This window comes from Cetorhinus maximus, chromosome 23 (assembly GCF_964194155.1).
Source record: "Cetorhinus maximus chromosome 23, sCetMax3.hap1.1, whole genome shotgun sequence".
Classification (NCBI taxonomy): domain Eukaryota; kingdom Metazoa; phylum Chordata; class Chondrichthyes; order Lamniformes; family Cetorhinidae; genus Cetorhinus; species Cetorhinus maximus.
In genome coordinates, this window is record NC_135901.1 from 62,980,701 (window position 1) to 63,002,742 (window position 22,042).

Here is a 22,042-nt window from a genome sequence, read left to right on the forward strand (position 1 = left end):
TTACATCCTTCTGGACTCAACATTCATTTTGACAATTTCAGATCATAACCACTGCTCCCATTTTTTCTGACAGTAGGTGCTGGTAATGGTTCTTCTTTTACCATTTATTGCTCCTCTGGGCCTGTGTTGTTTCTCCACTTGTCCCATTAGTTTATTTCCTTGTCTCATTATCACCCAATGCTGCCTTGCACCATCATCCCCTTTGTCATTTAATCACGAGTTCAGGCTCGGACAAGGGGGATCTTTAGAGATAGTTTGTCCCGGTGGGCTAGTGGAAGGGAGGGAAGCAGCAGAGGCAGCTGATCGGAATGTCTCAATCTTAGTGACAAAGAAGCTCCATGAGCTCCTCACACTTGTTGCTGGAGGTGAGGATGGAGGAGACAGGGGAGAGGGAGAGCCCTTCAAAAGGAACTAACTTGTGCTAGAAAATCAAAACGACTCAACTGTTCATCGCAAAGCTGATTTATTCCAATTTTATACAGAATCTGTAACTGGGCTGGAGTTTATTAACGTCAGAAAGGAACTAACGTGTTAAAAATAGTAAAAAGGTTCAACACATTGTGTTTAGCACAATGCTGATTTATTTGACTTTTATCTAAGTGGGCTGGAGTTTATTAGTGTCTACAGAAACACACTATAATGAACATACTTCAGTCCTGAATGTTATTAAGAGCAAAATCCCATCACGACAGTTACTTGTGAACTTGCTGGTGTCTCAGCAGGTCGGATGACTGACTGAATCCCTTCCCACATTCGGAGCAGGTAAATGGCCTTTCTCCAGTGTGAACTCTCTGGTGCAGCAGCAGGCCGGATGACTGACTGAATCCCTTCCCACATTCGGAGCAGGTAAATGGCCTCTCTCCAGTGTGAACTCTCTGGTGTCTTAGCCGGTTGGATGACCGACTGAATCCCTTCCCACATTCGGAGCAGGTAAATGCCTCTCTCCAGTGTGAACTCTCTGGTGCCTTAGCCAGTCGGATGACTGACTGAATCCCTTCCCACATTCGGAGCAGGTAAATGGCCTCTCTCCAGTGTGAACTCTCTGGTGCAGCAGCAGCCTGGATGACTGAGTGAATCCCTTCCCACACCTGGAACAGGTGAACGGTCTCTCTCCAGTGTGGACTCGCTGGTGTGCGATGAGTTCAGATGATCGTCTGAACCCAGTCCCACAGTGAGAGCACCTGAATGGTCTTTCATCAGCGTGAACACGTTGATGGGACTTTAGTTCCACGGAACTTTTGAAGCATGTCTCACACTGTGGGCATTTAAAAGGTCTCTCATCTGTGTTAACTCGCTGGTGTCCCATGAGGTTGGCTAATTGAGTGAATCTCTTCCCACGCTCAGAGCAAGTGAATGGTTTCTCCCCAGTGTGAGTGCACCAATGAGTTCCCAGTTCCAATGGGGATTTGAATCTCTTCCCACAGTCCCCACATTTCCATGGTTTCTCTCCATTGTGACTGCATTTATGCTCCGTCAGGTCAGATGATCGGCTGAAGCCTCGTCCACACACAGAACACGTGTACGGTTTCTCCCCACTGTGAACAGTGCTTTTTCCTTCCATGTTCAAAATCTGAAGATACTCAGTTTAAGATGAATTAGGCGACTCCATCAGATCCTGATGTGATGTTTAGTTTCAGTTTCCCAACTGCAAATCCTCCCCTTCTAATACTCTGAAATTGATTTAAAACAGAAAAAGGGAGTGAGAGAGAACCCACAAAAACACAAAGGCAGGTTGTGAAATTGAGCTGAATGAATCTGGGAATTTGTGGGGCCGGCACTGGGAAAAAAGTGACCATGAAAACTGCTGGATCATGATAAAAACCCAACTGGTTCACTAATGTCCATCAGGGGAGGGAACCTGCCACCCGGTCTGGTCCTACACAAGACTCTGGCCTCCATAAGTACATACGAAATAGGAACAAGAGAAGTCCTAACACCCCATCGAGCTTGCTCCACCATTCAATACAATCGTGGCTGAATTTGGGTTTCAACTCCACTTTCCCACCCACTTCCCATATCCCGCGACTCCCTGAGAGATTGAAAATCTCTCCATCTCAGCCGGAAATATATTCAATGATGGAGCATCCAGAACTCGCTGGGCTGGAGAACTCAATGTGACAGAGAGAGTAAGAGAGAGAGGAGTGGGAGAGACAGAGAGAGAAGGTTACTAAACAAAGCACAGGATGTCAATAAACAGAATTCAAGTGCATGGGATTGGTGTAATATCCTGTTATAGATTGAGAATTGGTGAACAGACAGAAAACAGAGTCGGAATAAATGTCTCATTCTCAGGATGACAGGCAGTTATTTGTGGGATACTGCAAGGAATAGTGCTTGGCCAACAGCCATTCACAAACTATACAAATGATTTGAAGGCACTCATTTAAGCAGCACCTAAATTTTCACATTCTCATCCTTGTTTTCCTCCAGGGTTGTGATCATTCTTATCTCTGTAACCTCCTCCAGCCTCACAATCCCCCCGAGATATCTGCTCTTCTCAAATTCGAGAATTACTGATTTTAATAATTCCATCACTGGTTGCCATTCTGACAGTTTCCAAGACTCTGGAATTCTCTCCCTAAACCTCTCTGCCTCTCTACCTCATTTGGATCCTTTAAGATATTCCTTCAGACCGACCACTTTGACCAAATTATTGGCCACCTGCCCGAGCATCTCCTTGGTTTCTAACATTTCTGTGAAATGTCTTGGTAAACTATATAACAATAAATGTGCGATATAAACACAAATTGTTGTTGTTGATTTGGAGATATATCAATGTCCCTTCCTCATCGCTGGGTGAATAACCTGTAGCTCCTTACCCAACAGCATTGTGCAAGCACCTTCACCACACGGACTTAATTAGTAATGGGTTGAAAGGTTATGGGGAGAGGGAGGGAAATTGGAGTTGAGGCCAAAATGAGATCAGCCATGATCATAATGAATGGCGGGGCAGGCTCGAGGGGCTGAATTGCCCACTCCTGCTCCTAGTTCTTATGTTCAAGGATCTATGGACATGCACACCAAGGGTCTGTACTTCCTCAGGTCCAACCATTCATCATGTACTCCCTTGCCTAGTTAGTCCTCCAAAAATGCATCACCTCACACTTTTTGGGATTAAATTCTATTTTCCACTGTTATGCCCATCTGACCAGCCCATCTATATCGTCCTGTTGTCTAAGGGTTTCCTCCTCGCTATTTACTACACTAGTGATTTTTTTGTGTCACCTGTGAACTTACTGATCATACCTCCTACATTCATGTCTACATCATTAATGTCCACTAAAAACAACAAGAGACCCAGCACCGAACCCTGCAGTACGCCACTGGATACAGGCTTCCAGTCACAAAAACAACCTTTGACCATCACCCTCTGCCTCCTGACACTGAGCTAATTCTGGATCCAATTTGCCAAATTGCCATGGATCACATGGGCTCTTACCTTCTGGACCTGTCTCCCATGCCAGACCTTGTCAAAAGCCTGAGAGAATTCCATGTGGACTACATCAATTGAACTACCCTCATCTACACACCTCGTTACCTCCTTGAAAAATTCGAGCAAATTTGTTAGACATGATCTCTCACTGACAAAGCCATGCTGACTATCCTTGATTATTTCTTGCCTCTCCACGTGGGGATTAATTCTGTCCCTCAGAATGTTTCGAAAAGTTTCCCTACTACTGATGTTGGACTCACTGTCCTATTAGCACCCTGGTTTATCCCTACCATTCTTCTTTAATAATGGTACCACATTAGCTGTCCTCCAGTCTTCTGGCACCCCTCCTGTGGCCAGAGAGAATTTGAAAAATAATGTCAGGGCCACTGCAATCTCCTCCCTTGCCTCCCACAGCACCTGGGATACATCTCATCTGGGCCTGGGGATTAATACACTTTTAAGGCCCAATAAAACCGCTAATACTTCCTCCCTCTCAATACTCATTTGTTCAAGTATATCACAGTCCCCCTCCCTGATTTCTTTACCAACATCGTCCTTCTGTATAGTTAATACAGATGCAAAGTACTCATTTAAAACCTCATCTACATCTTCCAGCTCCTCACACAGATTGCCATTTTGGTCCCTGATGGGCCCTAATCTTTCCCTGGTTATCCTCCTGCCCTGAATATACTTATAAAATGCCTTTGGATTTTAACTTATTTCACCCAGCTGTGTTTTTCATGCCCCCTCTTCGCCTTCCTAATTTCTTTTTTAAGTAACCCCCTGCACTTTCTCTACCCATCAAGGGCTCCTGCTGTTTTGAGCCCTCGGTATGTACCATAAGCTTCCCTTTCTTTCCCCCCTCATCTAATCCTGTCAATTCCTCAACATCCCGGTTTCTCTGGACTTGTTGGTCCTTTGTGGGAAAATGTTGGCCCTGCACACTATTTCCTTTTTGAATGACTCCCACTGCTCTGATGATGATTTTCCTACAAGTAGCTGCTCCCAGTCCACTTTGGCCAGGTCCTGTCTTATCATATTGAAATTGGCCTTCCCCCAATTCAAAACCCTTATTTTCGATCCATCTTCGTCCTTTTCCTTAACTACTTAAATCTTACTGAGTTTTGGTCATTATCACTGAACTGCTCCCCCACTGACACTTCTACAACTTGCCCGGCTTTGTTCTCTAAAAGAAGGTCCAGCACCTCTCTTGTAAGACTTTTTATGTGCTGGCTTGAAAATCTCTCCTGGATACACTTGAAGAATTCAGCCCCCTCAAAGTCTTTCACATTTTGTCTATCCCAGTTAATATTGGGGAAGTTGAAATCCCCGACTATTATTACCCTATTATTTTGACACTTATGAGATTTGCCTACATATCTGCCCTTCTATCTCTCCCTGACCGTTTGGGGGTCTATAGTATGCTTCCAACAATGTGATTGCCACCTTTTTGTTTTTAAGTTCTACCTATACGGCCTGATTTAAGGAACCTTCTAAGATACCATCCCTCCTTACTGCAGTAATTGACTCCTTGATCAATATTGTGACACCACCATCTCTTTTACAACCTCCTGTCTCGCCTGAAGATTCTATATCTCGGAATATTGAGCTGCCAGTCCTGCCCCTCCCTCAGCCATGTCGCCGTGATAGCAATGATATCATATCCCCATGTGTTAATCAGTATCTACAACTCATCTGCCTTACTCACAACACTCCTTACATTAAAATAAATGTCATCCAGCCTCACCATGTTGCCTTGTGCCTTAACTTAACTATGTACACCCTGCCTTCCAGACTGACTTGTTTTTTCTTATATACTTGTATGTACATCACCCCCTACTATACCTCCACTCAGTATCCCACCCCCATGCCAAATTAGTTTAAGAGCCCACCGACAGCACTAGCAAATTTCCCCACACCTTTTAAAGGACTTCTCACACTTAAATTGAAAGGTCTCTTGTCAGTGTGAATGTGGTGTCCCAGCAGTTCGGATGATGTCCTGGACCTCTTACCACACTGTGAGCAACTGAACAGCCTCTAGCCAGTGTGAATTCAACGTGTTTCAGCAGGTCAGTCCAAAGAGACAAACATTTCTCTGGGTCTGAGTTTGCTGTGTGTAAATCCTCCCCTTCTAACCCCCTGTAAAAGGAGTTTCCAAACACTCGGTATAAACTGGGCTCCGGGAGTTCCTAATCCAGGTTTGGAGTCCTACACCGGGTGTGTGTGAACCCTCCCAGTCCACCCTCCGTCTCCATTCCCCTCCTGCACTCGGCCCTTTCTCACCCGCTGGACTTTAAGTTCCACCGCAACAAAAACAAAAATACCTGGAAAAACTCAGCAGGTCTGACAGCATCTGCTGAGAGGAACACAGTTAACGTCTCGAGTCCATATGACTCTTCAACAGAACTAAGTAAAAATAGAAGAGAGGTGAAATATAAGTTGGTTTAAAGGGGGTGGGACAAGTAGAGCTGGATAGAGGGCCAGTGCTGGGTGGAGATAACCAAAAGATGTCACGGACAAAAGGACAAAGAGGTGTTGAAGGTGGTGATATTATCTAAGGAATGTGCTAATTAAGGGTAGAAAGCAGGACGAGCAAGGTACAGATAGCCCAAGTGGGGGTGGGGTGGGGGGAAGGAATTGAAATAGGCTAAAAGGTAGAGATAAAACAATGGCTGGAAATACATTTAAAAATAATGGAAATAGGTGGGAAAAGAAAAATCTATATCAATTATTGGGATAAAAAAATCCACCGCCTTCGTCCCGGTCCCCCGCCCACACTGCGCATGCTCCACTCCCAGCAGGCTCCGCCCCTCTCACTCCGATTGGCTGGAGAACCAGTTGCTCCCGCTCGGTCCTCCAACCACGCCCCTTCTTCCTATTGGTCCAGAGCTGCCGCCAATCATTTGAAGTCGGAACATGCGCAGTCCGTGGAGACAGACGGGAGCTCGAACGAGCGGATTTAAAATGGGGGTTTTACAAAGACCGAATGCAGATCCAGAACCGAAAATAAACGCGTGAGCAGAGATAGGATTGGCGGATGAACTTGGAAGCTTCATAAACTCACGGTACCGGCCCCAATCCCTCAATATGAAGCCACCATCGCCGGGTTTGCTCGGCGCTGCGGGAGAAATGCCCGAGTTAACGCCGCCATCTTTATAGGGGCAATGTGGAGATTGGCGCATGCGCGGCCGCCATCTTGATTGGCCAATGTGCTACAGAGCGCATGCGCAGCCGCCATCCTCACGGGCACAATGAGCAACAGCCGGAGGAAGACGTTCATAAAATGTGTTTTCACCAGGAGTTTTAGATCAGCAACAATAGAATTATAAACCCACAGTCACTCAGCAGTACAGAATTTAAACATTGCTGAAAAAGGGAGACATATTGCTGATGTTTCATGTTGCACTCCTCCGGACAGATGCAAAAAACCCAAATTTCTCAGTGAATAACAACTTATGCTGCACAAGGAAAGGGTGTTGACTGGTTCGCCAGTCAGCTCTGATTGGTCAAGGCATTGCCATGGAGAATGCACCAAAGAGCTATCATCCTCTATGCTTTTGTTTAATTCAACAAACAGCCCCATCCCTGGACATGCACCTTCTGTCTGCAGTGGATGGTTCCCTGTGTATGAATACATGCAGCGTATAGCAAGCATAAGTGAGCCTCATTATGAGCCCGACTGATAATCTTTTAAATTTGATGTTCTTGCGCCTGTCCTGATGAGTACAAGAGAAAAGGTTTCAATAGAATGTCTCTTTTTTTAGCAATACTCAAGTGTCTTAAAGGGGGAAAATGTGGTAGACAGAGGGAGATGTGTAGGGAGAGAATTTCAGAATTTGGGAACGAGGGAACATAAGGCAAGGTCATTAATGCTGGAGCGATTAAAATGGAGAATGTACAAGCTATCAGAATTCGAGCAGTGCAGATATCTCGGAGGGTTGTGGGGCTGGAGGAGATTACAGAGAAAGGGAGGGGCGAGGCCATGGAGGGATTTGAAAACAAGGATGAGAATTTTAAAATCAAGCTGGTCAGGAAGCAGAGGGTGACAGAGGAACAGGACTTGCTACGAGTGAAGACATGGACAGCAGACTTTTGGATGGCTTCACTTTTACGGAGAGCAGAATGTGGGAGACCAGCCAGGAGTGTGTTGGGATAGTCGTTCAAGTCTGGAGGTAACAACGGCAGTGATGAGGGTTTCAGCAGCAGATGCGCTGAGACAGGGTGAGGGCGGGTAATGTTACAGAGGTGGAAACAGGCGATTTTAGTGATGGCACAGAAATGAGGTCAGAATCTGATCTCGAGATCAAATGTAACACCAAGTTTATAAACAGACTGGTTTAATCTCAGACTGTTCCCAGGGAGAAGGATGGAGATGGTATCTCGGGAATGGAGATTGGAGCAGGGACTGAAAACAGTGTCTTCAGTCTTCTCAGTGTTTAATTGGAGTTAATTAGTCATCAGGAAGAGAAGCAGTAACCAGAATAGACCATGAGACTGATCCCAGGTTTAACTTAGTTAGAGAGGGAGAGAAGGAAGGAAGGAAATCCTGGGAGGTTTGGAGAAACCACCTTCACAATCACTCATTAAATCTCCACACAGTAAGTTTTGGACACAAGGTGAATGTCTGCTATTCTGTGTGGTCGGTCAGGGAGTTTCAGATTAATGTTTTGTCATGAGTAATGACTGAAGTGAATGATGAAACATATTGTTATCTTCAGTTGGACAAATTTGTTATAAAGATACAGGAAGAATTATCCAAAACTCTGTTTGGCTTCAGCACAGGGAGGAGGGAGAATGTGTGGGACAGGGATTTGCAGCTTTGGGGGAAGAAGATAGGAAATAATGTTCCATAGAAATGAGAATTGTCTGCTCTGAATTTCTATCCTGTTCTTACAGTGATCACATTTGTAAACCCCTTTTACAGGGTATCGGAAGGGGAGGATTTACAGAGGGGGAACTCAAACCAAACATCACATCAAGATTGACCGAGTCACTCGATTCATCAGGACCTGAATATTATCGTCTTTGAATGTGGAAAGAGAAATGTTTGTTCTTTCTGTGGGAAAAGATTTCAAACATCAGTGTGAGTGGAAAAGCACCGAGACACACACACCCGAGTGAGAGTGTTCCAGTGAACTGACTGTGGAAAGAGCTTTAACCAGTTACACAGCCTGAAATAACATCAAACCATTCACAGCAGGGGGAAATTGTACACGTGTTCTATGTGTGGACAAGGATTCAACTGATCATCAAATCTGGAGAGACACAGGGCACTTGAACCATGGAGAAACTGTGGAAATGTGAGGACTGTGGGAAAGGATTCAATTACCCATCCCAGCTGGAAATCCACCGACGCAGTCACACTGGGGAGAGGCCGTTCACCTGCTCCGAGTGTGGGAAGGGATTCACTCTGTCAGCCAACCTGCGAACACACCAGCGAATTCACACTGAGGAGAGACCATTCACTTGCTCTGACTGTGGGAAGGGATTCACTCAATCATCCCACCTGCGAACACACCAGCGAATTCACAATGGGGAGAGACCGTTTGTCTGCTCTGAGTGTTGGAAGAGATTCAATCAGTCATCTGACCTGCTGATACACCAGTGGGTTCACACTGGGGAGAGACCATTCACCTGCTCCGAGTGTGGGAAGGGATTCACTCAGTCATCCAGGCTCTGAACACACCAGCAAATTCACACTGGAGAGAGACCGTTCACCTGCTCTGTGTGTGGGAAGGGATTCACTCAGCCAGCTGGCCTGCTGAGACACCAACGGTTTAATACTGGGGAAAGACCATTCACCTGCTCCATGTGTGGGAAGGGATTCACTCAGTCATCCCACTTACGAATACACCAGCGAATTCACACTGGAGAGACACCATAAGAACATATAGAATAGGAACAGGAGCAGAACATTTGGCCTCTCAAGCTTGCTGTGCCATTCAATAAGATCATGGCTGATCTTCTTGTCTTTGAATTTCCACATTCCCATCTAACCTCGATAACCTTTGATTCCCTTGCCTAACAATAATCTATCTACCTGTGTCTTAAAAATATTTAATGATCGCGCCTCCACCGCCTTCTAAGGCAGAGAGTTCCCATTCGCACATCCCTCTGAGAGAAAAAAATTATCCTCATCTCTGTCCTAAAAGGGCAACCCCCTAATTTTGAAACAGTGCCCCCTAGTTCTGGACTCACCCACAAGAGGAAACATCCTTTCCATGTCCACCTTGTCAAGGCCATTCAGGATCTTGTATACTTCAATCAAATCACTCCTCCCTCTTCTAAACTCCAGTGGAAACAAGCCCAGTCTGTCCAACCTTTCCTCATAAGACAGCCCGCTCATTCCAGGTATCAATCTAGTGAACATCCTTTGAACCGCCTCCAATGCATTTATATCTTTCCTTAAATAAGGAGACCAAAACTACACACAGTATTCAAGGTGCGGTCCTGTATAACTGAAGCATAACATCCTTACTTTTATGTTCAACCCCTCTCCTAACAAAGGATAGCATTCCATTAGACTTATTAATTACTTGCTGTACCTGCATACAAACTTTTTGTGACTCATTTACTAGAACACCTAGGTCCCTCTGCACCTCAGAATTATGCAGCCATTTTCCATTTAAGCAATACTCTGCTTTTTTGTTCATCCTGCCAAAGTGACCAACTTCACATTTTCCCACATTTCACTCCATTTGCCAGATCTTTGTCCACTCATTCAACCTATCTACATCCATCTGCAACCTCCTCATGTCCTCTTCACAACATACTTTCCTGCCTATCTTTGTGCCATCTGCCAATTTAGCTACCATGTCTTCACTCCCCTCATCTAAGTCATTGATGTAAATCATAAAAAGTTGAGGCCCCAGCACAGATCCCTGTGGGACTCCATTCATCACATCCTGTCAATCAGAAAAAGACCCATTTACACATACTCTCTGCTTTCTGTCAGCCAGCCAATCTCCTATCCATGCTAATAAGTTACCCCCTACACCATGCACTTTTATTTTCCATAATAATTTGATGTGGCACCTTCTCAAACGCCTTCTGGAAATCCAAGTAGAGTACGTCTACAGGCTCCCCTTTATCCATTGCGCATGTTACTCCTTCAAAAAAACTCCAATCAATTGGTTAAACAGGATTTTCCTTTCACAAAACCATGCTGACTCTTCCCAATTGCCTTGAGCTCTTCTAAGTGCCCAGCTATAACCTCCTTAATGATTGATTCTGATAAGTTCCCCATGACAGACGTCAAGCTAACTGGCCTATAGTTTCCTGTTTTCTGCCTCCCTCCCTTCTTGAATAGAGGGGTTATATTTGCTACTTTCCAATCTGACGGAAGCTTTCCAGAATCGAACGAATTTTGGAAAATTAACACCAGCGCACCGACTATCGCATTAGCCGCCTCTTTTAAGACCCAAGGATGTAGTTCATTGGGTCCCAGAGACTTGACATCGGCAGCTCCTTCAATTTGCTCAGTACCATTTCCCCAGTGATTTCAATTTCACCAAGTTCCTTTCTCCTGTCACCTTCTGATTTGCAGCTATTACTGGAATGGTTTTTCTATCCTCTATATTGAACACAGAAGCAAAATATTATTCATTTCTTCCACCATTTCCTCATCTACTATTAACTCCCCACTGTCACCCTCTAGAGGACCAACACTCACTTTGCTCACTCTTTTCCTTTTTAAGCATCTGTAGAAACACTTGCTATCCATTTTTACATTTCTAGCAAATTTCCTCTCACCCTCTAATTTCTTTCTCCTGATTAACCTTTTAGCCATTTTCGACTGTTCTTTATATTCTGTCCAATCATCTGTCCTGCTGCTCATCTTTGTGGAGTTGTATGCTTTTTTCTTGAGCTTGATGCTTTCTTTAACTTCTTTAGTTAACCACAGATGGTGTGTCCTCCCCTTATAATTTTTCTTTATGGTCGGGATGTACTCATTCTGAATACTTTGAAATATCCCCTTAAATGTCTGCGACTGCTTCTCTATTCATCTATCCTCTAGGCTAGTTTCCCAGTTCACTTCTGGTAGCTCAGCTTTCATCCCCACATAGTTGCCCTTATTTAAGTTTAAGATACTAGTCTTTGACCCACTCTTCTCCCTTTCAAAATTGATGTAAAATTCAACCATATTGTGCTCGCTGCAACCTAGTAGTGCCCTTACTCTGAGGTCATTAATTAATCCTGTTACATTACACAATACCAAGTCAAATATAACCTGCTCTCTGATTGGCTCCTGAACATGCTGCTCTAAGAAACTATCTCAAAAGCATTCTAAGAACTCCTCATCCAGGCTATTACTGCCAATCTGATTTTTCCAGTTAATGTGTAGATTAAAATCACCCATGATTATTGCCATCCCTTTATCACAAGCACACAATATTTTCTCTTGAATACTTTGTCCGACACTATGGCTGCTGTTAGGGGCCCATCAACCACTCCCACTAATGACTATTTTTCCCCTACTATTCCTCATCTGCACCCAAACCGATTCTACATCCTGATCTCCTGATCCAAGTTCATCTCTAACTATTGCACCAATGCCCTCTTTGATTAACAATGCTACCCCTACACCTTTACCGAGCTTCCTATTCTCCTTGAATGTCATGTACCCCTCAATATTAAGGACCCAATCTTAGTTGTCCTGCAGCCATGTCTCCATAATTACTAACAGATCATATTTATTTACTTCTGTGTGAGTCATCAATTCATTTACTTTGTTTTGAATGCTATGTGCATTCGGATAGAAAGCCTTCAGTCTTGTCTTTTTGTTACCGTTGTAACATCTAGTCTTGACTATTGATTTATTCTTAGGTTTTTTCTCTCAGTCCTTTCCTGCCTTTCTCTGACCTTGTTTCTCATATTACTATTTTGCTCTCCTTTCTTGACTATACACCTTGAATTGCTACCTCTACCCAAGCTTGATCCCTCACCGCTCTTGTTTAGTTTAAAACCCTCTCTACTTCCCTAGCTATGCAATTTGTGAGGACACTCATCCCAGCACGGTTCAGGAGTAAACTGTCCCAACGGTACAGCCTCCACTGCCCCCAGCACTGATACCAGTGCCCCACAAGCTGGAACCCAGTTCTCCCACACCAATCTTTGAGCCACGCATTGGTCTCGCTAATCTTATTTGCCCGATGCCAATTTGCACGTGGCTCAGGTAAATAATCCAGAGATTATTACCTTTTAGGTTCTGCTACATAATTTGGTACCTAGCTCCTTATACTCACTTTACAGAACCTCTTTCTTAGTTGTACCTATATCATTGGTACGTACATAGACCACGACAACTGGATTCTCCCCCTCCCATTGCAAGTCCCTCTCCAGCCCTGAGCAGATGTCTGGAACCCCGGCACTGGGCAGGCAACACAGCCGTCTGGACTCTCACTTTTTGCTGCAGAAAACAGTGTCAATGCCCTCACTATTGTATTCCTTACTACCGCTACATTCCTTTTTGCTCCCCCTGCGTGAATGGCTTCCTGTACCACAGGGTCATGGCCAGCCAGCTCATCCACCTTGCACATTTCACTTTCATCCACACAGGTTGTGAGCACCTCAAACCTGTTTGACACTTGCAAAGTCTGAGACTCCTCCACTACTGCCTGCTCAGTCCCATTACCTGCCTCACTGACAGTCACATCCTCCTGTCCCTCACTGCTGATCAAACAGATGACCCTCTTCTAAGAGGTGTGACTGTCTTCTGGAACAAATTATCCAGGTGTTCCTCCCCATCCCTTATGTTGTACAGTGTCTGCATTTCGGTTTCCAGATCAATAATCCTGATCCAGAATTCCTCAAGCTGCTTACACTTCCTGCAGATGTGTTTGTCATGGATCGCCTTGATGTCCAAAAGCTCCCACATCTCACAGCTGCAACATAACCCCTGTCCTACCATTCTAACTTATGTTATTTAGTTAATTTACTTTAATTACTTTCTTCCTATGTATGCTACAATTTACCGTGTTTACTGAATGCTAGTACCCCTGACAACTAAAGATCATATGCTTCTTAACTACAAGGGATTTGTATTAGATGTTTATTTAAGTAACTCTATTTTATTGCTTGTTTAAAATCTTTGTTGTTTTATTTGAATTTTAAAGTGTTCAAATTTTGGTTTATTATTGTAAAGTTATTTTTATTTATAGATCTACCTTAACTCGCCTGTCCTAAGCTGGTTTCTCACACACTGTCCCTTAGACTGAACACTTACCAACCAATCAACGTACCAGCTTCCTGTGACATCACAGTTGCCTCTTTCCCCCCCCACTCCTGCTTCCTCACAGCAGCTGCAATAGTTAAACAGCCCATTCCTCACTCAAATACCCGTCTGTGTTTATAGACGCTCCTCACTCAAATCCCCAGTCTGTATTTATAGGCGTTCCTCACTCAAATACCCCGTCTGTATTTATAGGCGCTCCTAACTCAAATCCCCCGTCTGTATTTATAGGCGTTCCTCACTCAAACCCCCCGTCTGTATTTATAAACGTTCCTCACTCAAATCCCCAATCTGTATTTATAGACGTTCCTTACTCAAATCCCCCGTCTGTATTTATAGACGTTCCTTACTCAAATCCCCCGTCTGTATTTAAAGACACTCCTCACTCAAATCCCCGGTCTGTATTTATAGGCGCTCCTCACTCAAATCCCCGGTCTGTATTTATAGACGCTCCTCTCTCAAATCCCCAGTCTGTATTTATAGATGCTCCTCTCTCAAATCCCCGGTCTGTATTTGTAGACACTCCTCTCTCAAATCCCCCGTCTGTATTTATAGACGCTCCTCATTCAAATCCCCGATCTGTATTTATAGGGGCTCCTCAGCTCCCCACTGTCTCCTGCAGGTCTGCTCCACTCTGACTCCCAGCAAGGTAGGCCTCACTCGAATCCCCGACCTGTATTTATAGGCGCTTCTCATCTCCCGGGTATCTCCCACAGGTCCGCTCTGCTCCAACTCCCAGCAAGGGAGAGGGATGGAGCCAGTGACTATGGAGTGGAGTTTCTAGCGAGGACTGAAGACAATGGCTTTTGTCTTCTCAATATTTAAATGGAGGAAATTTCTGTTAATCCAGTTCTCCCAGTATCCTTGGGTACATCTCATTTGGCTCAGGTGACTTCACAACTTTAAAGTAAAAGCAAAATACTGCAGATGTTGGAATTCTGAAACAAAAGCAGAAAATGCTGGAAAAACTCAGTAGGTCTAACAGCATCTGTGGAGTGAGAACAAAACAGTGAATCATCCGGACTCGAAACATTAATTGTTTATTTTCATTCCACAGATGATGTCAGATCTGCTGAGTTTTTCCAGCAGTGATGGAGGAGTGGGTGGGGCTGGATGACCAAATGGGAGCAGCTGCTCCTCCAGCCAATCAGACTGAATGAGGGGCGGGGCTGATCTCGGTTCTCCCTCATTGGCTGAAACTCTGCATCATTCTGAAAGCTGATTTGTCTCAAACTCCAGGAGAAAACTGGACCTTTCTGTTTGTGACTTTAGACAGATGAAACCCTGTGGGTGTGGAGCAGACATTTCAACATTTGTTACTGAAATGTGGGAACAGAATAAAACAACGTACAAACAATTCAAGGGCTCACTTCAAGGAATGACTGGCCAAGCAGGGAAAGTCACCATTAGAACAAGTAGAATCACTGGTTTCAATAAATGAACGGGCTGAAGGGTTAGGACAGGTTAGGGAGAAGGTTAATACTGTCATCATTCAGAACATCACATGGAAGCCCAGGCCTGGGAGAGGGGGATCCACCGCAGACATACGAACAGGGGAACGAAAACAAAAAATGCCGGAAAAACACAGCAGGTCTGAAAGCATCTGCAGAGAGAGAGACAGAGACAATGTTTCGAGTCCGTAAAACCCTTCTTCAGATCTAAAAGGAGGTGGAGATGTGGTGAAATATGTACTGATTAAGGTGGGTGAATTTGCCCAATCTCTCTTCATAAGACAGTCCCACCATCCCCGGAACAAGCCTGTGAACTTACATTGCACTCCCTCTGTGGCAATAATATCCTTCTGAGGCAAGGTGACCAAAACTGCACACACTACTCCAGGTGCGGTCTAAACAAGATTCTAAACAATTGAAGCAAGACTTCACTCCTCCTGTACTCAAATCCTCTTGTGGCAAAAGCTAACATTGCACTAGCCTTCCGAATAGCTTGCTGCATCTGCATGTTAGCCTTCAGCGACTTATGGACAAGGACACCCAGGTCCCTTTGTACATCTACATTTTCTCATCTCTTATCATTTAGGAAATACTCTGAACGTTAGTTCCTTCTGCCATTTTTCCACAATATATTCCATCTGCCATGTTCTTGCCCACTCACTAAGTCAAATCCTCCCATAGCTGCTTTACATCTACCTCACAACACATTCCCACCTCGCTTTGTATCATTTGCGAACTTGGAAGGATTACATTTGGTCCCCACATCCATATCGTTAATATATATTGTGATCAACTGGGACCCAAGTACTGATCCTTGTGGTACCCCACTAATCACAGCTTACCAACACGAGAATTACCCATTTATTCCTACTCTCTGTTTTCTGCCTGTTCGCCAATCCTTAATCCATGTCAGTGTATTGCCTCCTATCCCATGTGGGTTTATTTTGCTAATTAATATGTCAGGTCCCAGTGACTTACCAACTTTCAATCCCATTCTTACTGATATTAATTTCCTTCAACTCCTTATTCTCCCTACTCCCTTGGATCTCTAAACCTGGGAGATTTCTTATATCTTCCCCGGTGAAGGCAGACTCAGAATTATCATTTAGCTTCTCTACTTCCACGACTCTGCATGCAATAGACCCACATTTGCCTAATGCAGCTTTTAGAGTCTGTTTTTGTCTTTTCTCTAGATTGCATTCATATGCTATTCTCTCTTTCTTTACCAGTTTCCTGGTCTTCTTTTGTTGTGTTCTAAAAGCCTCCCAATCCTCAGGTTTACTACCACTTCTGACAACTTTATGAGCCTTATCTTTAAATCTTATACCATCCTTAACTTCCTTTGTCAGCCACGGTTGACTGACATTTTGGGGCTTCTGCACCTTGATCGAAGGTGTATGTGCTGTAAGCTATGTAATAATTCTTTGAAGACTACCCATTGCCTCTGTACATTTTAATGTATTTTCACATTCTATCTCAGCCAATTTCTCCCACACGCCTTCATAATTTCCTTTATTCAACTTTAACACCCTTGCTTCAGAGTGAACTACCTCATTTTCAAACATAATATAAAATACTATAATATTGTGTTCACTCGCCCCTCAAGGTTCTTTTACAACAAGATTATTAATTAGTCCTTTTACATTACATAATGCTAGATCTAAAATAGCCTGTCCTCGAGTCAGCTCCTCAACATACTGCTCTAGAAAACCATTCCCAACATACTCCAGAAATTAATCTTCCACAGCATCAGTGCTCAATTGGTTTACCCAGTATACATGTAGATTGAAGTCATCCATGATCAATGTATAGCCTATGCTACATGCTTCTATTATCTTTTGTTTAATACATTACCATTACCCTTACTATTTGGTAGGCTATGAATAACTCCAACAAATGTCTGCTGTCTTTTGCTAATTCTTAGCTCCACCCAGATTCCACATTGTTCTTCCAAACTGAGATCCCCTTTACTAATGCACTGATCTCATCCCTTATTATGAGCACAACTCCACCTCCTTTTCTTCCTTTACTAAACTTCCAGTAACCATGAATATTCAGTTCCCAGTTTGTGTCACCATGCAGCCATGTTTCCATAATGGCAATAATATCTTACCCCGATAGTATCTTACTATTTGTGCCTTTTGATCATCGATTGCAAATGCTGTGTGCAGTCAGGGAGAGCACCTTTAATTTTGTCTTTTTAACATAATTCTGCATTCGAAGCAGACTCAATGCCCTGCTTTGTTTCTCCTGCCTTGTAGCCTCAGTACTACTTCCTGTTACCCATTTTACTTCCTTCTAATTTTACATTTAAAGTAAGGAGGATTAGTAAGAATAAATTAACAGTAACTTCACTTTGCGACACTTCTCCTAACTTTACCTTACTTTGGTTTACTTTATGACTCTATTTCACTTTGACTTGATTTAACGTTACTTCCCTATTGTTGGTGTTCCTTACTGAAATCCAGGCAGCTACCTCTTTATAAATGTTATGCTTTTTTTTTTTCTAGTTTTTAGCTATTTAAACACACTCCCTAACAGCAACGTCTCACCAACCAAGTTTTCCTGCGATGTCGCCCTTGGGTTTATTTTCAAACTCAGCCCGCTGCCCGATCGGAGGTGTTCCTCACAGGTCTGGCTGTCTCCTCTCCAAGAAGGTGAGACACGTCGGGAAGGACCAGAAGAGAAAGTATACCTGTGTCGCAGCCACATAGGATCTCACTTGTGGCTTTGATAAGAACTGTTTTTGAACAGAGGCAGGGCAGAAACCTGATTGGAGGGATACAAACAGAGAGTTCTCAGAAAAATGGACACAGTTTTGGGAGATTACAAAATGTTTAAGGATTTTTGAAAGGAAAGAGAGGCTGGAGATGGGGCAGCAGCATGCAAAGATAGAAGAGTGAAGGGCTTGTTTTTATTTAAGGATGTTATAATGATGGAAGGTTTAAAGGAGAGCAGAACAGTATCTGAAAAGAGAGAACCATTGACAATGACGGTAAACATGGGGAAGTTGGATGGTCAGTAGTTTAGTGGGAATAGGGTCGATGGAGCAGGTGGTGCACACAGAGGGCATGAGAGGAGATGGGAGAGAAACTGGAAAAAGATGTGTTCACGGCTCAGACATTGGGGGAAATTTAGAGACAGTTTGTCCCGGTGGGTTAGTGGAAGGGAGGGAAGCAGCAGAGGCAGCTGATCGGATTGTCTCAATCTTAGTGACAAAGAAGCTCCATGAGCTCCTCACAATTGTTGTTGGGGCTGAGGATGGAGGAGACAGGGCAGAGGGAGAGCCCTTCAAAAGGAACTAACTTGTGCTAGAGATTTCAAAACGACTCAACACACTGTTTATCGCAAAGCTGATTTATTCCAATTTTATACAGAATCTGTAACTGGGCTGGAGTTTATTAACCTCAGCAGAAACACACTCTTATGAATATGCTTCAGACAAGAATATCATTGGGAACGAAATCCAACCACAGCAGTTACTTGTGAACCCACTGGTGTCTCAGCATATTGGATAACTGTATGAATCCCTTCCCACACTCTGAGCAGGTAAATGGCCTCTCCCCAGTGTGAACTCTCTGGTGTCTCAGTAGATGGAATGACCGAGTGAATCCCTTCCCACACTTGGAGCAGGTGAACGGTCTCTCCCCAGTGTGAACTCGCTGATGAAATGAAAGATGGAATGACCGAGTGAATCCCTTCCCACACTTGGAGCAGGTGAATGGTCTTTCCCCAGTGTGAACTCGCTGGTGTTCCAGGAGGTTGGATGGATCAGCAAATCCCTTTCCACATGTGGAGCAGGTAAATGGTCTCTCTCCAGTGTGAACTCTCTGGTGTCTCAGCAGGCTGGATGAATCAGTGAATCCCTTCCCACAATCAGAACAGGTAAATGGTCTTTCCCCAGTATGAACTCTCTGGTGTCTCAGCAGGGTGCATGAATCAGTGAATCCCTTCCCACAATCAGAACAGGTAAATGGTCTCTCCCCAGTATGAACTCGTTGGTGTCTCAGCAGGGTGCATGAATCAATGAATCCCTTCCCACAATCAGAACAAGTAAATGGTCTCTCCCCAGTGCGAACTCGCTGGTGTTTCAGTCGGTTGGATGAATCAGCAAATCCCTTTTTACACACAGTGCAGGTAAATGGTCTTTCCCCAGTGTGAACTCGCTTATGTTTCATTAGGGAGGATGAATCAGCAAATCCCTTCTTACACACAGAACAGGTAAACAGTCTCCCCCTAGTGTGAACTTGCTGGTGTCTCAGCAGGTGGAATGACTGAGTGAATCCCTTCCCACACTCGGAGCAGGTGAACGGCCTCTCCCTAGCGTGAACTCGCTGGTGTTTCAGTCGGTTGGATGAATCAGAAAATCCCTTTCCACACACTGAACATATGAATGGCCTCTCTCCAGTGCTTGTACACTGATGGATTTCCAGCTGGGATGGGTCATTGAATCCCTTCCCACAGTCCCCACATTTCCATGGATTCTCTCCATTGTGACTGTGTTTCAATAGGTCAGATGACTGGCTGAAGCCTCGCCCACGCACAGAACATGCGTGTGGTTTCTCCCCACTGTGAACAGGGCTCTTAATCACCATATTCAAAATCCAATTGTATTTGGGTTACGATAAATTGGACAACACCGTCAGATCCTGATGTGATGTCGGGTATGTGATTCTGGACTGCAAACCCTGTGAAAATAGTACAAAACAAACAAAGGTGAGTGAGGGAGAACTCACAAAAACACAAAGGCTGGGTGTGAAATTGAGCTCAACGTGTGGGACTGGCATTAGGAAAAAGTGACCATGAAATTTGCTGGATTATCCTAAAAACCCAACTGGTTCACTAATGTCCTTCAGGGAAGGGAACCTGCCTGCCAGTCTGGGCCTACACAACTCTACCAGAACTTTGGCAGCATTTCCCAATCCCTTATCCTCCAACCTCCATAAGGACCAGGGTAGCAGGTGAATGTGAACACCATCACCTCCAAGTCACACTCCACCCTGATTTGTCTGACATCCATTACTAGATGGACAGAAACTTCCTCCATTTAAATTTTGGGAAGACTGAAGCCATTGTTTTCATTCCTCGCTACAAACTCCACTCCCCAACCTTCAACGCCTTTCTGACAACTCTGAGGCCGAACCAGACTGTTCACAATCTTGGTGTCATATTTCACCCCAAACTGAGCTTCTGACTACATACCACTAAGGCCGTCCATTTCCACATCAGTCATTTTGCCAAATTTCATTCCTGCCTCAGCTCAGCTGCTGCTGAAACGCATCCATTCCTTTGCTACCTCTAAACTGGAATCTTCCTAGCCTGCCACAGAAACAATGGAGTCATTTAAAACTCCACTTCCCGTGTCTTTACTCGCACTTTGTCTCATTCATCCAACGCCCCTGTTCTCATTGAGCTACATAGGCTCCTCGTTAAGCTGCGCCTCAATGTTCAAATTCTTATCCTTATTTTCAAATCCTTCAGTGACTACGCCCCTTACTACCTCTATCATACCCTCCAATCTACATCCCTCCCAGATATCTGGACTCATTTCATTCAGGCCGATTGAGCATCCCTGGTTTTAATTGACTCACCATTGGTGACCGTGTCTTCAGCTGCTCAGGCTATAAGCTCTAGAATTCCTTATTTAGGCCTCTCTTTCTCATCCTTTAAGACTCTCCTTAAAACTTGCCTCTTTGACCAAGCTGTTGATCATGTGCCCCAATATCTCCTCATGTGCTTCAGTGTTAAATATTCCGGTATAATATTCCTGTGAAATACTTTGGAACGTTCTATTCTAATCAGTGTGCTACATAAATGCAACTTGTTGTTGTTGATTTGGACATTTATCATCGCTGAGTGAGAATCCTGTAACTCCTTACCAAACAGCATTGTTGGAACACCTTCACCACAGAGACTGCAGCGATTCAGGAATAAGGCCCACCAACACCTGACCAACAGACAACTGGGGATTGACAATATCTGCTGCTCTTGTTAGTGACACCAAATACCAAGAATCGAGTTAACAAAAAATCTCGGAAAAAAAGGCACCGTGGAAATAGTTGTTACTAAAACAACACTCTTAAATTGAATGGACGTTTGTCACTCTGTTCTCCCCCAGGATCTAACTCCTTTAACAGCCTCACACTGGAAATTGCTGGGCCCGACTGGGTTGCAAAGTCCTCGGGGGTAATCCCAGCAGCTCCTCCTCCAATTCCACTCCAGCTCAAAACAGATGCAACAAAAAAGACCCCCATTCAACACCCACCCTAATTCAAACCGGCTCCTAATTGGTCTGTCTGTGTTTCCAGACTCGGCTGCATGAAACAATAAAATGAAAGCAAAGCTCTGCAAGACTGGAACTGAAGTTAAGACATAAAATATTTTAAATATCCAGCAGGTCAGGCAGCATGAACAGATTAAGGAACAGAAGTAGGGGCTCAGGTCGCTGACCTGCCTTCAGACTGCACGATAACTCTCGGCGATGGCGGCCGACTAATGGCGGGCAATATTCCCACAATGCAATGCGCTCCAGAAACCGCTCTATCTAAAAGTTGTTAACTTGCTGTTGGAAGGTCGGTTGCCGCAATCGGCAGGTGGCAACTATGGCGCCGGGAGAGTCAAGGAGGAGAAGAACTGCAGCAAAATACAGGAGGACGATCACCCGCCATTATTACAGAACAATAAGCCGCGCATCTGCGCTTGCGCACCCACACCAGGGCCGGGACTAACAACTGTCCCGCATCCAGAATCACCGGGACCTGCAGCCTGGAGCTGGGAGTGGGAGAAGCGGCAAGAATGAGGAGAAACAATATAGTCCAACAGTCACTGCAACCTCCAATCCACCTCCATTCCCGGGATAGTGAGACAGAGTTTAGAAACACTCACCAACACAATTCCAGTGAAACTTCCACGAGGAAAGGGGGAGCA

General features: G+C 44.4%; 1 protein-coding gene and 1 pseudogene across 1 annotated transcript in view; one reads left to right on the forward strand and one right to left on the reverse strand.

Annotated features, from left to right (window-relative positions):
• The window catches only part of LOC144698080 (uncharacterized), a 642,405-nt gene that overhangs the window by 153,143 nt on the left and 467,220 nt on the right, over positions 1 to 22,042 (forward strand). The gene's annotated exons all lie outside the window — the stretch shown is intronic.
• LOC144698076 (uncharacterized) overlaps positions 18,595 to 22,042 on the reverse strand; it is an 85,658-nt pseudogene continuing 82,210 nt past the window's right edge.